The 14,178-nt window shown below is 38.2% G+C and overlaps 1 protein-coding gene across 4 annotated transcripts in view; it reads left to right on the forward strand.

The window, feature by feature from the left end:
• Positions 1–14,178, forward strand: part of UBE3A (ubiquitin protein ligase E3A) — a 53,807-nt gene that overhangs the window by 3,836 nt on the left and 35,793 nt on the right. For 2 of the 4 annotated variants that reach the window (XM_065075431.1, XM_065075407.1), the window contains exon 2: positions 5,365–5,432. The exons of 1 other annotated variant lie outside the window; for it this stretch is intronic. The gene's annotated coding sequence lies outside the window, so the exon portion shown is untranslated. Of the gene's footprint in view, positions 1–5,364; positions 5,433–13,829; positions 13,977–14,178 lie in introns of all 4 variants that reach the window. One more of the 4 variants, XM_065075412.1, reaches the window with a different exon arrangement.

Here is a 14,178-nt window from a genome sequence, read left to right on the forward strand (position 1 = left end):
ATAAAACTTTGGAAAAATGCTAGTTCATAGGAATGTGTGTAATGTATGTGGTTGGCTAGCAGAACGTCAGCAAATACAGTGTAAATGTAATATTTTGTAAAGAAGCATCACCTCGGTACCTCTACCAACTGGTAACACATTTCTTTGGGAAAATAACTTCATAGTAGAAAAATTAAAAAGATAAAATCAAGTAGCGTTGAGATCCAGGAGTCATGCTTGGCAATATAATGTGTGACCAAATAGCTCTTTAACTGGCTGGGTTTGAGTAGTTCCACCTTCTTGGGGCTAGGAGTGACAGAACTTACCGATTGCAAAATTACATTATGAACGAAATATTACCGTAGTGTTCTGTCTCACAAATACTCTGAATGACTCTCTTGAAGGAAGCGTTACCTACTACTTATTTTTAATAGGTTGAGCCTGGTTCCCTGTTCTATGCAAACTGCTGAATGGAGGAAGGGAGTGGAAGTCAGTCTTTACCGATCCTCTTTCCATTACGATCTTGCATGGTTCTTTACCCATGTTTTACAGAGTGGTGAAGAATTAGGAGAAGCTGCAGTTGTTCAGCTGAGTGGAACTAAATGGGTGGCTTCCCTCTGGACCCTCATTTCACTGTCTTAGGTGAGAGGGATGACCTGCTTCTTTTGAAGCAACTTGTATTTCCTTAGAACAGAGGTATATGTGTTTTAAGAGAAGCTTCTAGTTAGTGAAGCAGAGGTTTGGACTCCAGTTTTTTTTGGTTTTTTTGAGAATATTCACAATATGTAACTGTTCAAGACTTCATCAAAAACCATTAGCATTTACATCCATCCAAATAGCTTTAAAAACATGCACTGTGTTCACTTACTTTACTTTTGAGAATAATGCTTATCATATGTAGTATGTCAACAGTGGGACTGTGCCAGAGGTGAATTACGGTGGGGATGTTTTAGCACAAACTTGAACTGGTGTACCAGCTGGCTACTTGATGTGTTCAGTCCTTTTATGACAGTTTCAAAGCTGCGGCCTAAGTAACTAACAGATAGTGTGTCTCAAAAATTGTAAGGTTTCTTAGTTTGAAATCCAATGGAAGTTGGGTTTTAGTAGGCCTTGCTTCAACCAGTGGAATGACAAGCAGAAAATCATGGAGCATGTGTTCAGGGTTGGTCATTGTTGCATAATTGTCTGGCAGTGATTAGTCTCCATGGTTTACTTTTCGCCTGGTGTCCTGTGAGGACTGTGGCAGGACTCCTGCTGTCTTGACTGAGCTTGAGTAAGAGGTGAAACTAGTTCTTCATCTCCCCTTTGTAGATGAGACCACACTCTTACTCCCTTTGGCAGACCCCTCTTTGGACTTGTTGATACTTGATTGATATTCACCAAAGAAACTGGTAAAATCAGGAAATTAGAATAAGAAAGAAACACCCCATCTCCCTTACCTTTGGGAGCCGTGTGCAGGGGAGGCACCAGAGCTATCTGTAACACGTTGCCAAGTGGTGCTGAGAGATGCCGGGCTTGTCCAGGCAATCAGGCTCTGGCACTACTTGTCTGCTCCTGCTCTGGTGTGCTTTGTGGGAGCCAGGCTGGAGCAGCTGCAGTTCAGCAGGCTTGGGGTATTAGAGGGTAGTTGAGTGACCCCTCAAGGAGCTGAACTTATAAGATGGGCTGCAGGTCAAAATACTTCAGGAAATGCTATCATAGTTGTAGGTGAGTTCTTTTGCATTATAGTTAGTCATTGTGCTGGTTTGACTGAAAATAAGTTAATTTTTTCATGCAGTTAGAAACCTTTCATTTTCATAGCTAGCACGGTCATCATTTGGACTTAGTTTAAGAACAAGACGTCACACCCTAGGACAGAGTTAATGTTTTTAATTGCTCTAGTTTGAGAGCCAAGGGTGTTCTGAGTGCTCTGCCCACAGGTGTGAGGCATTGAGGAGGGGAAGCATGGATAGGGCAGAGCTTGACTGACATCCAGACTGATCAATAAGAGTATTCCATCCCATCAGCATCATGCTTCGTATTTAAGGAGAGTTGGGATCTTCCGGTTGCTCTCTTGCTCTTGTGTGTTCACCTTCACTTTTTTTGTCAGAGACGGGGGAGTTTGGCCTTTTGTATTTTGCAGAGGCCTCTGGGTCTTTCTGCTTTTTTTCCTCTTTTGTCTCTCTGTGATCGGCTATTTGGGACCAGGTGCTGCTGCCTGGGATTGGCTGCTCAGTGTGGACAGAGTTGGACAGAGTTTGTGAGGAATTGCATTGAATATCTTTTATATTCTATTTCTATTTTATGTATTTATTTACTAGTAGTATATTAATATTTTGTTACTTTATTAAACTGTGTTTATCTCAATCCAAGTTTCTCCCTTCCTGTTCAGTTCTCTCCCCTATTTGGGGTGGGGGTGAGTGAGTGGCTATGGTGGTTGTAATTGCTAGCTTGGGTTAAACCACAACAGTCATGTGTTTGAGCTGCTAAATGCTTAATGTGTTTTGATTTTACAGTACAATATTTTTTGTTTTCTTAAAAAGTATCAAAAACTTTTACAAAGCTAGATAATACTGAAGATGTCTATCACTACTTCAGAATTTCTATTTCCAGTATGATTTTTGTATCTTTCTTATTTGTATGGCCATATTTAGATAATGATTACTTTTTATTTCATAGGGAAATCTCATGTCCAAAGGCTTGGTGATGAGGTTGTGGTTTAATATGTATATATACACTATTTTATTTTTAGAAAGTCCAAAGTATGCTAGCCAGCTCTGGCTGCAGTAGCTGCAGCTAGATGTGTTTCAGCTGCTGTAGCAAAACTCTAGCCTATTGTGGACCATAGAAGTACATACATAGAGTTCACACAACCTGCAAGTCCCATGAGAGTTCAAGGCCACAGGAGCTCTTATGAGTGTGTGTCACTCCTGTGAAATACTGGAATGTCTTGGTTGCAAAAGTTGAGCACTTTACATTGTAAGGTGGTGATAAATACTCCATTTGCATGATTCCTATGACCTGAATATCTTATTGAAAGAAGGATGTTTGTGAATATTTGGTTGTTTGGGTTTTGTGTTTCTTTGGCTAGTATTGTTGTATTAAGAATGATAGTTGTGGAAGAGAATTATTCTTATTTGAACTTACATATTTGAAATTGTGTGAGAGAATCTGTAACACTGGGTAAAATACCTACCATTTTCCTCAGGGTAGTACGCTCAGAATTTTTTTGTGCCCGATCTCATGAGAGTTACGGAAAAATAAAAAGGGGAAAACATCATTTAAGCACCTGATAGAAGCAACTTCATGGTGTCTTTCATCAGGCCAAACATGGGATTTGCAAAGTATTTTTCGTAATTTATAATTAATTAAAGTGTTTTGCAGTTCTGTACAATTTGCTACCATTTGCTTAATTCAGTAGCTTACCGTCCTTGTTAATATAATTCAGTGTGCCTTCCAATCTCTCTTATGGAAAATGTATGACATATTTATGAGAAAGCAGCTCTTTTGGCTCTGGTCATGTGACAGATAAAGATTTCTTCATGTTGAGTGGAACACCAATAATGTTAGCTGTGCTTTTAGTCACATTTGCATCTTTTTTTTTTAGGCAGATGTGGCTTCATTATAATTAATAAGTATACTAGAGATGAATGTTGAAGCATGTCTGATGTCATGAAATTATTTTCATTCCTTTTAGGGAAGCATGGCAGATTCCATGTTTCATTTTGTTGTTGTTCATGTAGCCTTTGCACATTCGTGGTGGTTTTGTTTGTTTGTTGTTTGGTTGGTTGTTTTTTTTGTTTGTTTTGTTTTTTAGGAGACTGCTGAATTCTTCTGCCTTGGTAGGGGAGATAGAGGAAGGAGAACTGGAAATCTGGGTGGTTCAGTTTTGTGCTGTTAGTTATTTGCTCTTCTGCTGCTAGCTGTGTGTTAGTAAGCAAAACCTCTGTCTCCATCTCCTCTACTCTGGTTTTGTTCCTTCCGTAAATTGTATTGTCTTAAACTACATAGCTTCCATTATGTTGGGAACCTTTGTTTTCTTTTCTCTTATTGCTGGACAACGATCGTAAGATCCCTAATAGATTTATTTGTGATACTTTTCCATGTTGTACTTTGTGCTCTGCTTGTATCTTTGTGTGCTGAAAATTGGTGCTTTTGTATCTTAGAGGAGAGTGAATTTTATATAGACTGTCATTGGTCTGTGTGTGTACATAAATATATACATTGGAGCATATGCTGGAAGTTCTGTGATACAAGGTGTGAAAATATCAGTCACATTTGTCAGAATACTTTTAACTGTGTTTGCCTAGTGGTGTGATTGTGAATGAAGAATTATTCTTCAGCAGAATATAAGATAGGTATTCTGGATTTCTGCTGTTGGTATGGTGTGGAAGTACCACCTCCAAACAGGAAAATTATCAGTTACTGTCTCATACTGTTCATTTAAATATATTATTTTTTTCCTTCTGAATGCTAGTGAAGTTTTATTGACACAATTGTGTAACATTAACTTATTCATCTAAATTGTACATAAATCCACATAATTATCATAATTGTCTGTTAAAAATAGCAGTTTTGTTTTATGAAACAGTTGGGGTGCCCTATTTAACTTTTTAATTTAAATATTAAAAATTGTGTGCAAACAGTGCTGTAGAGCTTTACTGGCACAACTGTGTCGGTCTAGGAGCACTCCTTTTCATATCCCTGACACAGAATTTGCCCTTTGGTACTGGATGGGTTCTCTGTTGTTTGACATCTTTAAGACAAACCTGAATCTACTCTTCAGGTAACCACATCAGGACTTCCTTCGCAGAACTCCAGTCTAGATCGGAGATCAATCTAAATCAGCTGCATTGGATTTCTTGGTTCCTAATAAAGGTTTAGAACCAATAAATTAAGTATTAAATCTTCATGGTACTGAAAATGTGGTACTCCGTGCCAAATGAGGAACTTTCTGGAAAGTAGATTTCTTCAATTGTATGCCTGTTTTTGTCACCTTTTCCCCTGAAATTGGTTGGGATTTTAGGTGTGTGTGTGTGAAAATGTTTGGAGTATGTTTTATACTAAGTATTTTCCGTTGTGTTTTTTGTTGGGGTTTTTTTTGTGTGTGTGTTTGGTTTGTTTTTTTTTTTTAATGGAAAGTATGATTTAGTTTGGGAAGTCATACGATTTAGTTTTAGGTAGTCCTGCAAGGAGCAGGGAGTTGGACTTGATCCTTATGAGTCCCTTCCAACTTGAGGTGTTCTATGATTCTCTTACGTGATTCTAACTATATATTTCCTCTAGTTGCAGGCTTGTGACTAATTGAATAGCCATTCTGGCATGTTATTGTTTTGAAGTTGAATTGAGCTTTAGATCAGTATGGAGCTTAGTGCAAAAACTGAAACATAATGTTTTGCATTATAGGTACAAGAACTGTAGAAGTCCATTTTAAAATTTGAAAGAACAAGTTTCTGCAGCTCTGGAAAGACATGGTATGTTTATGTTTTCACTTACATTGTGTGTATGTTAATAATTATAATAACAAATATTTTTGCTCCATTATTTTAGTTGAAAGTTGAAAATAAATTCAGGAAGAAACATACATGTTCATTTTTCCCATATTTTTTCAACTGTTGTGTCTGTTACTTAGGCATAGTTCTGTAGAAAACTGAGTTATTGGATTTTTCATGGAGAAAATAAACCCTGAGGATACAACATTCATTAATTCCCTTTTAATTCATTTTACAAGCTCAGCATTGTGCTGCTGCTGTCCATCTATGGCGTGTTTCAAAAACATGGACCCAACATGTTACAATTACACAAATTTACAAATTGTGTAATAAGTTATCAAGTTTTAGTGACCTTTTTATAAATTCTCTGTGTTCCTTCCACTTGCTGTACCCTCAGTAAAAGTTTCATTCATGGGCAGCTTGTGGTTGCAGAGATACAGTGATTTCAAATTGGCTCTGTCTTTTTGAAACACCCTGTATTTCTCCATGGATTGGATAAGAATTGGTGCTGTTTCTGAAAGTGTGTGTGTTGGTGTGTTTTGATTTGTTGTGGTTTTTTTTTTTTGTTTGTTTGTTTGTTTTTGTTTTTTTCCTTGCTGCTGAGCATATGTGTAGTGAGACTTGAACAGTTTTTAGGCACGAGTTTAAAAATAAGTTCAGAACTACTAGAATACTTACACAAACATCAGTGTAAGTCTGATTTGCAAATTGGGATGTTACGACATGCAGAAATGTAACCTTCATTAGCAGTGTTAGCATGAGCCCATAATACATAGTATCTCTTTTTGTCTAGGTTGTTAAATATCCAGTAGCTTAGAAATATGTACATGGAACCTGTACTTGTAGTTATTTTAATTTCCATTTTCTGACTTTAGTTTGGTGTAGTCCTGTGGAGATACCTGGTAGTATGGAATAACTGCATCACTCAGTAGTGTCTCTTAAATTCTGTAGTTCTGCAATTTGGTACATAGAGAATTTTGAAATTTTTGCATTGCTGCATCCAGAAAAACAAGTATTATATTCATTTTTCTGCTATATTAAATAGGTCTGTTCATGTACATATAAAATTGTAGGTAGTGTCTTCAACAACTGCTTCTTAGCTATGGGTGTACTTTTTTAATGACTTAAAATGTAGAGAGCTCAGTAACTGCTGATACAAGATTTATACACCATGTGTTTATGTCTAGATTTTTCTTTTGAAGATACTTAATGTGAGAACATAAGTTTTGAAACGTCAGCCTTGCAGAAGGTTATTTGGTGTCTTTTTTTTCTTTTGTAAGTTGTATTTTGTAGGAAGCTATAGATAAGAGCTAAAATTATTAATTCTATGATGGAACTTTAGTGTGTGTTAATTAAAAACTGTAAATCTTTTAAAAAGCTATAATGTTACATTATCACAATCCAGATGTTTCTGAGAAAATTGTATAGATTGGTCCTTTACTATAGCAGGCATCTGGCAGGTAGTGTATATTCATTTTTGCACCCACAGCACCACTGGGACCACCCACCTGCTTCTTGCTCTCCAGTTTTGATACCAATTGTGTGTATGATGGCTGTTCTTCAAACCTAAGCAGTTACTTCTTTATCGCTATTATTTCTGCTGGCTGCTTTTTTCTGAATGTTTAGTTGCTTGCCACTGTATGTATGCATAGAGTCTTTGTAATGGTATGTGCTTCATAAATTGATGAAGAATTTCCCTCTAATCCCCTATGACTAGTGAGTTATGAATACTAATGGAACATCAGTAAAGCTGAATGTTATGCTACTGAATTGCACAATTGCAGGATTTTTTGGTCTTAATATGATCTATATGTAAACAAACATACTGATGACACTGAAAAACATTTTGAACAGAAAGGTACTTTATATAGAAGGCTTCATGAAAGATGGGTGGCAGAAGAAAGCAAAATAACAAAGCAAAAGCAAAAGGATGGAATAAAAGTTTCAATATTAAAGTTGAAGTGAAGCTGTAAAACTTACTTGTTTGGAAAATAACCTGATACCTAGCCAGTAAAAGGAGAGCTACTGAAAGAAATTTGAACAGATGATTGGATTTCACCTCCTGATGTAGAAAGGGGCTTTCCATTCATAACTGTATGCCACTTTGGAGGGAGCCTGAAGTAGCAGGCATAACTGAGATAGAAACAAATGGTTCTGCTGCAAAAATTAAGGAGTGTGTGTAGTGGAAGAAAAATAAACTGGGGTCTAAGTGCCAAATGGAGAAGTTAAAAATAATTTCAGGTCTTTACCGCTGTTATGAGGATGAAGTACATCTGTGATCTTCCTGGAATATCAAATCAAACACAAGCATTGAAGGGAAAAATCTAATCTCCAGAATTGTGGAGGCGGTTGTTGAAAATGAGAATAACACACAGGCCTTTAGCTTTGGGGTATGGGGAGGGAATGGGAGCAAACACTAGACCTTTTTTCTGTTATTACGTGATTTGTAGAGTATTGACATGAGGGTGGAGTAAGTATACAAATGTTATAGGATGAAGCCTTTATATAAATCTAGAGTTGCTCTCTCTATATTGGGATGCACCAAATTCTGTCTTTATTCAACTCAGTAATTTGTGTTTTTATTGAAGTGTAAGTTCTAGAACAACATTGGCTTTAATTTGAAGATAGTACCAAATTGAGATACCCACCCCAAATAACTTATTCAAGTGTTAATTGTCTTCACTATACTGCATACTCGTTTTCCTGCTGTAATTTGAATTTGTCGGCCTTCTGTTTCTTCTTATATGGGTTCTTATATGCTTTCTTTTAATTGAAAAATCTTTTTTATGTATTCTGTCTGTGCCATGACAGGACTTAGTTTCTTGCAGCATCCATATTGATTAGCTTGATTATCTTTGAACTCTTTCCATTATCTAATCACAAGGCACTTTTTCCTGTGTTCATACTGGCTTTGTGACTTGTTTCTACTACTTCAGGAACACTTTTGAAGAGTATTGAAGAATTGGAGAACTGGGCTCAAGGTTTGAACAGGTCTGAAGTATTTTGTGTAGACGAACAGACACCTTTCCAGGAACCCTTCATTTTATGAGTCGAGTCTGTTGTTCTAGCTGTAGTACTGGGAGCATGTGTGTGTTTGCTTATCAGTTGTAACTGCTGTAGTGACTTCAGTTTGGCATTTTCCAGGATAGAACCCAATTCTTTTGGTCTTCTAACTGTGTAATTTTGTACTTGTTGTTATTAGTTGAACAGTTTGGTTTACCAGGCAACAGAATGAAATTTGTATAGATGTATTTACTTCTGGCTTTTTTTTTTTTTTTTGCAGCTCCATTAGGTTTTGTGTAATCAGGTTTTTTATTAGTGGCTGTTTTATTTTCCTTATGATCATTGATAAACCGACCTGTGATTAGTCGTATGAAAAAAACTTCTAGAATCTTCAGTTATCTCCCGCTTTCTGTGTTGGAAGCAGCATGCAGGCAACAAAAGCAATTGATATTTCCAAACTTATAAAAAAATTAAGTCTCAAACATTACTATTAAGTTATTACTTTTTTTTTTTTTTCTCCTGCTAGTGACAGTTAAGATTGACCATAGGGATCTGATGAATATTCTACAACTTCCTCCAGGACACTTGAATCAATCTCAAGTTATAAAAGGCCAGCTTTCGTATTAGTTGCCAGTTCTTTTTTGAAAGTATTATGTTAGCTAGCTAGGGCAGTTCTGAGGCCACCTTTTACTGTATAGATGATCACTGTCCATTTCATCATGGTAGTCATTCTGGAATTGTATCAAATCCATTCTTGGAGGATTCAGAGGGATTCTTCAGAAGACACACGAAAGCTGTCTTTAGAGATACCTTCTTGAGAGAACTGGTTATTTTTAATTAAGCAACTCAAATTCCAGCAATGGAAGGAAAGGAAGATCATGGTACTACTTTGTAAAGGTGAATCATCCCTGTTTTCATTAGATCTTTGCCCATGGAGGTGGTAGATGCCCCATCCCTGGAGACATCCCAGGCCAGGCTGGACGGGGCTCTGAGCAACCTGATCTAGTTGAAGATGTCCCTGCTCAGTGCAGGGGCTTGTACTAGATGAGCTTTGAAGGTCCCTTCACACCCAAACTATTCTATGATCTGTCAAAGAGAAGCTTAAAAAAAAAAAAAAAAAATCAAAGATTACTCAAGCAGATACATAAATTTTTTTTGTAAAGGAAACTTCTTAAAAATGCCACCTTCCAGGCTACCCATCCCTCAGTAAGGTCAATAAGAAGTCATAGGTTTAATAAGAGAACTGTTCCTCCTCTCAGGCGTCTTTGTAGACCTCAGGTACTGGGTGTCAGCAGTCACATTGCAGTGCTGTCACAGAAAGTGAACATCAGATAACACAGGGAAAGTAATAGGTGTGGGAAATCCATGTGAGCAAGAACATTCAATGAAGTTATTTGTAGCTGGAAGATTTTTTGCTTTATTTTTGATTGCTGACAAATAGGTACATATGTTCTCCATGATGTGGAGTTAAGTTCTGTATGCCAATTGTCTGAGGTTCAAGGAGGCCATGTGCTGGGTCCTGCACTTGGGTCACAACAACCCCAGGCAGTGCTACAGGCTCAGGAAGAGTGGCTGGAAAGCTGCCCAGTGGAAAAGGACCTGGGGGTGTTGATTGACAGCTGGCTGAACATGAGCCAGCAGTGTGCCTAGGTGGCCAAGAAGGCCAACAGCATCCTGGCTTGTATCAGGAATAGTGTGGCCAGCAGGACTAGAGAAGTGATCGTCCCCCTGTACTCAGCACTGGTGAGGCCCCACCTCGAATCCTGTGTTCAGTTTTGGGCCCCTCACTACAAGAAGGACATTGAGGTGCTGGAGAGAGTGCGGAAGGGCAACGAAGGGCCTGGAGCACAAGTGTAATGAGGAGCGGTTGAGGGAACTGTGGTTGTTCAGCCTGGAGAAAAGGAGGCTGAGGGGAGACCTGATCTCTCTCTTTAACTGCCTGAAAGGAGGTTGTAGCATGTAGTGGGTTGGTCTCTTCTCCCAAGTACCAAGTGATAGGACGAGAGGAAACAACCTCAAGTTGCACCAGGGGAGGTTTAGATTGGATATTAGGGAAAAATTCTTAATGGAAAGGCTTATCAGGCATTGGAACAGGCTGCCTGGGGAAGTGGTGGAGTCATCATCCCTGGAGGTCTTTAAAATACGTGTAGATGAGGTTTTTAGGGACGTGGTTTAGTGACAGTGTTGGGCTAATGGTTGATCTTGACAGTGTCTTCGAAACAAAATGATTCTATGATTCTGTATTGAAGCTGTGGGTCTCTTCTTGATTCATGTTTGTGATAGCACACTTTCAAGGTTACATGAAATCTGCAAAGAGATCATCTCAGGCTATGCAACAAAGTTGCTTTTAGCCTCTTTTGATGCATCTGAACTTGATCTCTGACTTGTGCTCTCTCATTTATTATTTTTTCTTCCTCTTTTTGAGTTGATGGGAACATTGTTTTCAGAAAATCTGCACCTTTTCCACCTTGGAGAAATGGGTGTTGTCTCCAGCCACTGCCTAGGCATATTATTTATCCTGTTTCCTCTCAATGAGAGCTACTCCATGTCACACAAGGTTCTTCAGATACATGATTTGAGTTGTTGTCTTCCATATTGCATCTACCTCTTGTAAATAGTCACTAGGCAGATATAGATGTGTCTGTACTGGAGCCGCCCCAGTTCTAAAGAGCCTTGCAGCCATCTCAGGTTTCTCAGACATGCTCCACAGGCACAAACTGCATGTGATCCCTTCATCTGCTCTGTGTGCCTGTGAAAGCCTAAACTGTAAGTCATGCAAATGACAGTGAAGACCAGGGAAATCTGTTTGAGCTATAGGAATAAATATCTGCTCTGGGACTGCTGTTCCTACCTAAATTGCATCCAGAACTCTTTTTTTTTTTTTTTTTTTTTTTTTTTTAATAATGTGAAGGAATTTCTGTGACAGAAAAGCAGTTGGCTTAGCTCAGTTTCCTATTTCCATAATACCCTTTTCCAATATGTTGATCTGTTCATCAGTGTGGTTTCCTTTTCCTGATCAAATAGTGTCCTTTGACTCTCTTACCAGTTATTTTTCTGCCTTATTTAGATGTCGTAATCAAAATGTCCATTGTTCAAACTAAATTCGGAATAAGGGATCTTTGATGGCAGTGTCCTTCACGACCCACCCCATGTTTCAACATGCTGGACTCTTTGCCAGCAGACAGTACTCTGCTGATGCATGAATGAGTAAGGTTTTAGAAAAACGAATTCTTTCATCTGTGCTAGGGAATCCTCGCCAATCATATTCTGTCCCACAGGACTGGTGGGAAAGGTAGGACAAGTTGACAGAAGGGAAAATTATTAATTAAGATTTCTTACATCTGGATTGTTGAAAAGTAGCCTGAGATTTTTAGACCCCAATACAGTAATCTAGTTTTAAGGTATCTAGTAACAAGTTAGGAGTGCTGCAATTACCTGATTCAAAGCTCTGATCCCCACTAAGTTCAATTTGTAGAGACAAATTCAACTACAAAACTCGGGTGAGTTAATTTTGGTGTGGTGGGACTCATGCCAGTTCTGATACTGCCTCTCTTTACAGAGCTGCTGTAGATACTGTGTTTGGTGGTATGGTAAAGCTAACATAGTTGTATCTGTCAAGCCGAGGCACAAACTTGTTTTGGCTATGATTGTGGAGTTTTCACCTCAGTGAATATTCTTTAACATTCCAAAATCTGATGGTTTTTGAATCCAGCACCAACACTTTGTGTGTTCATTCACTGTTGACAATACTGTTCATGACTTCTCCCATAGGAAAGAAACAGGCTCAGAAAAACCCTCTTTTACTAAAATTGCTGTCAGCCTATTGTTATAGTATGCTTCCATTTGAATGGAGGACTTCTGCAATTAGCTTTTGCCATGGTCTGAGTAATATAGGACACAAGTCTGGGTAGGGAGTGATTAGGCGCACTCTAGAATGTGAACTGGTACTTCAGCAGTCAGAACGCAGATTTCCTAACCAACGAGGCATTAGAGATTACATCACTGTCCTCTTTGACCAGAATACTAAAGGTTACTTGGGCAAAGAGCTAGAAAGGGTTTTAGTTTCTAAATGCATTTTTACAGAGCCATTTCACATCGTTTCAGAAAGCAGCAAGAATTTGGATTTAATTTTAGAAGATAAAACTTCCTTAGAATAGGCATCTGTTTCTTTAAAGCAAAGGCTTGCCTGAAAGTGGACACTGAAAGGTCTTAGTCAGAATGCCACAAGGAGTGTTTAAGGCTTCTTAGATTTGCATCAGCATCTTGTTTTTTGTTGTTTGCTTTTCTGTACAGCTAATGTTCAGCAAACAATTTGAAAATCTTTACCCTGTTTGTCATTTAATGTTGACAAATGAGGAACCTTTGCAACTGACTTTTTTTCATTGTATTGTGTTCCTGGCATTGACTCAGTTAAACTTTGACAATTTACACCTGTAAAACATAGGTATTAGAGAACCTGTTCTATTTCAGAGGCTTTTGATAGCCTACTTTATTTTTATTAATGTCAACTGCAATTGTGCTTAGATAAGATTCTAATATTACTGTTTAAAATAATTAAATGGCACTTTTCCTACTTCAAAGAACATACTAAATAAAACTAATAAACATTATTCTGAAACTAATACAAATCTTGTTCCATTGCAGAGTTTGTAGTAGAATGGCAAAAATCAGCAGCTTTTCTCACAAAGTTTAGAGAATCATGGGCCTTACTTCCTGATCAGTGATTTGATACCCTTGACAAGTCAACAGATACAAATTAGTATTGAGAATGCTTGATTGGTTATCAAACTTAAGACCTTACTGAAAGACTCTTGTAAGAGCTTGGACTGAAGCACAAAAGCTTTCTTTACCAAAGCATTTAAAGCTGTCTGATGCCCTCTCTTAGTATTTGCACCATCTGGTTATGACTGTGGGTGTTGCAGAGAGCTGCGGGTATGCCCTCAATAGCTTGCCAGCCTCGGTGCTCCTTGCTTCTGTGTGAGGCTTCTGCTGCATGGCAACCTGAAAATGTGGGGTTTCATCTTGGTTAGAGCCACAGGAATAAACTCCTCAGGTACTCCAGAGAGGTCTGTCTTCATAGCTACGGGCTGTTTAGAGACAGTAAGATAACTTTTTATTTACTAAATACAGTAATAACATTTCAATTTTAATCAATACTTTATATTAACAAAAAGTGAATAATGCTGTTTGTGATCTGACTCTCCATGAGACACCTTTTTCCTTTATGGTCTTTATCCAATGCACCTAGGAGCTCAGGTGAGAAAGAGAATGGGCTGAACTGAGTGGTGAGGGTTATGTTTGGAAATACTTTATCAGTTAACTTTAGTTTAGAGTAGATAGTAGCAGTAGGTAAGAGACTAACTGGTTCCTTTTCAGCCATGGAAGTAATCAGCTGGGGTGGTCCCAGGGCGCTCTGGGCTCCAGTATTGCAGAGTGATCATTGGCTGCCACCTGCGTGACAAAGTAAAGGACCAACCCTTCAATTTATACCAGTGGAGCCAGATCACAGGAAACAATTGACAGGTAAAATACCCTTTTGAAAATTTAAGGGAGAAGAGAGAGTACATGTGATATAAATAGAGCAAAGAGCCTGAAAGATTGGCCACATATAGCAAAGGTTACTCTTTTGAAACTTTTATATAGCTTTAGCTTACTTCCTTTTGGGGAAAGGCACACAACAAAGCACAAGTTACCTGTTGCTCCTGTGGAAACACGGAATCTCATT

Source organism: Columba livia, chromosome 1 (assembly GCF_036013475.1).
Source record: "Columba livia isolate bColLiv1 breed racing homer chromosome 1, bColLiv1.pat.W.v2, whole genome shotgun sequence".
NCBI lineage: Eukaryota > Metazoa > Chordata > Aves > Columbiformes > Columbidae > Columba > Columba livia.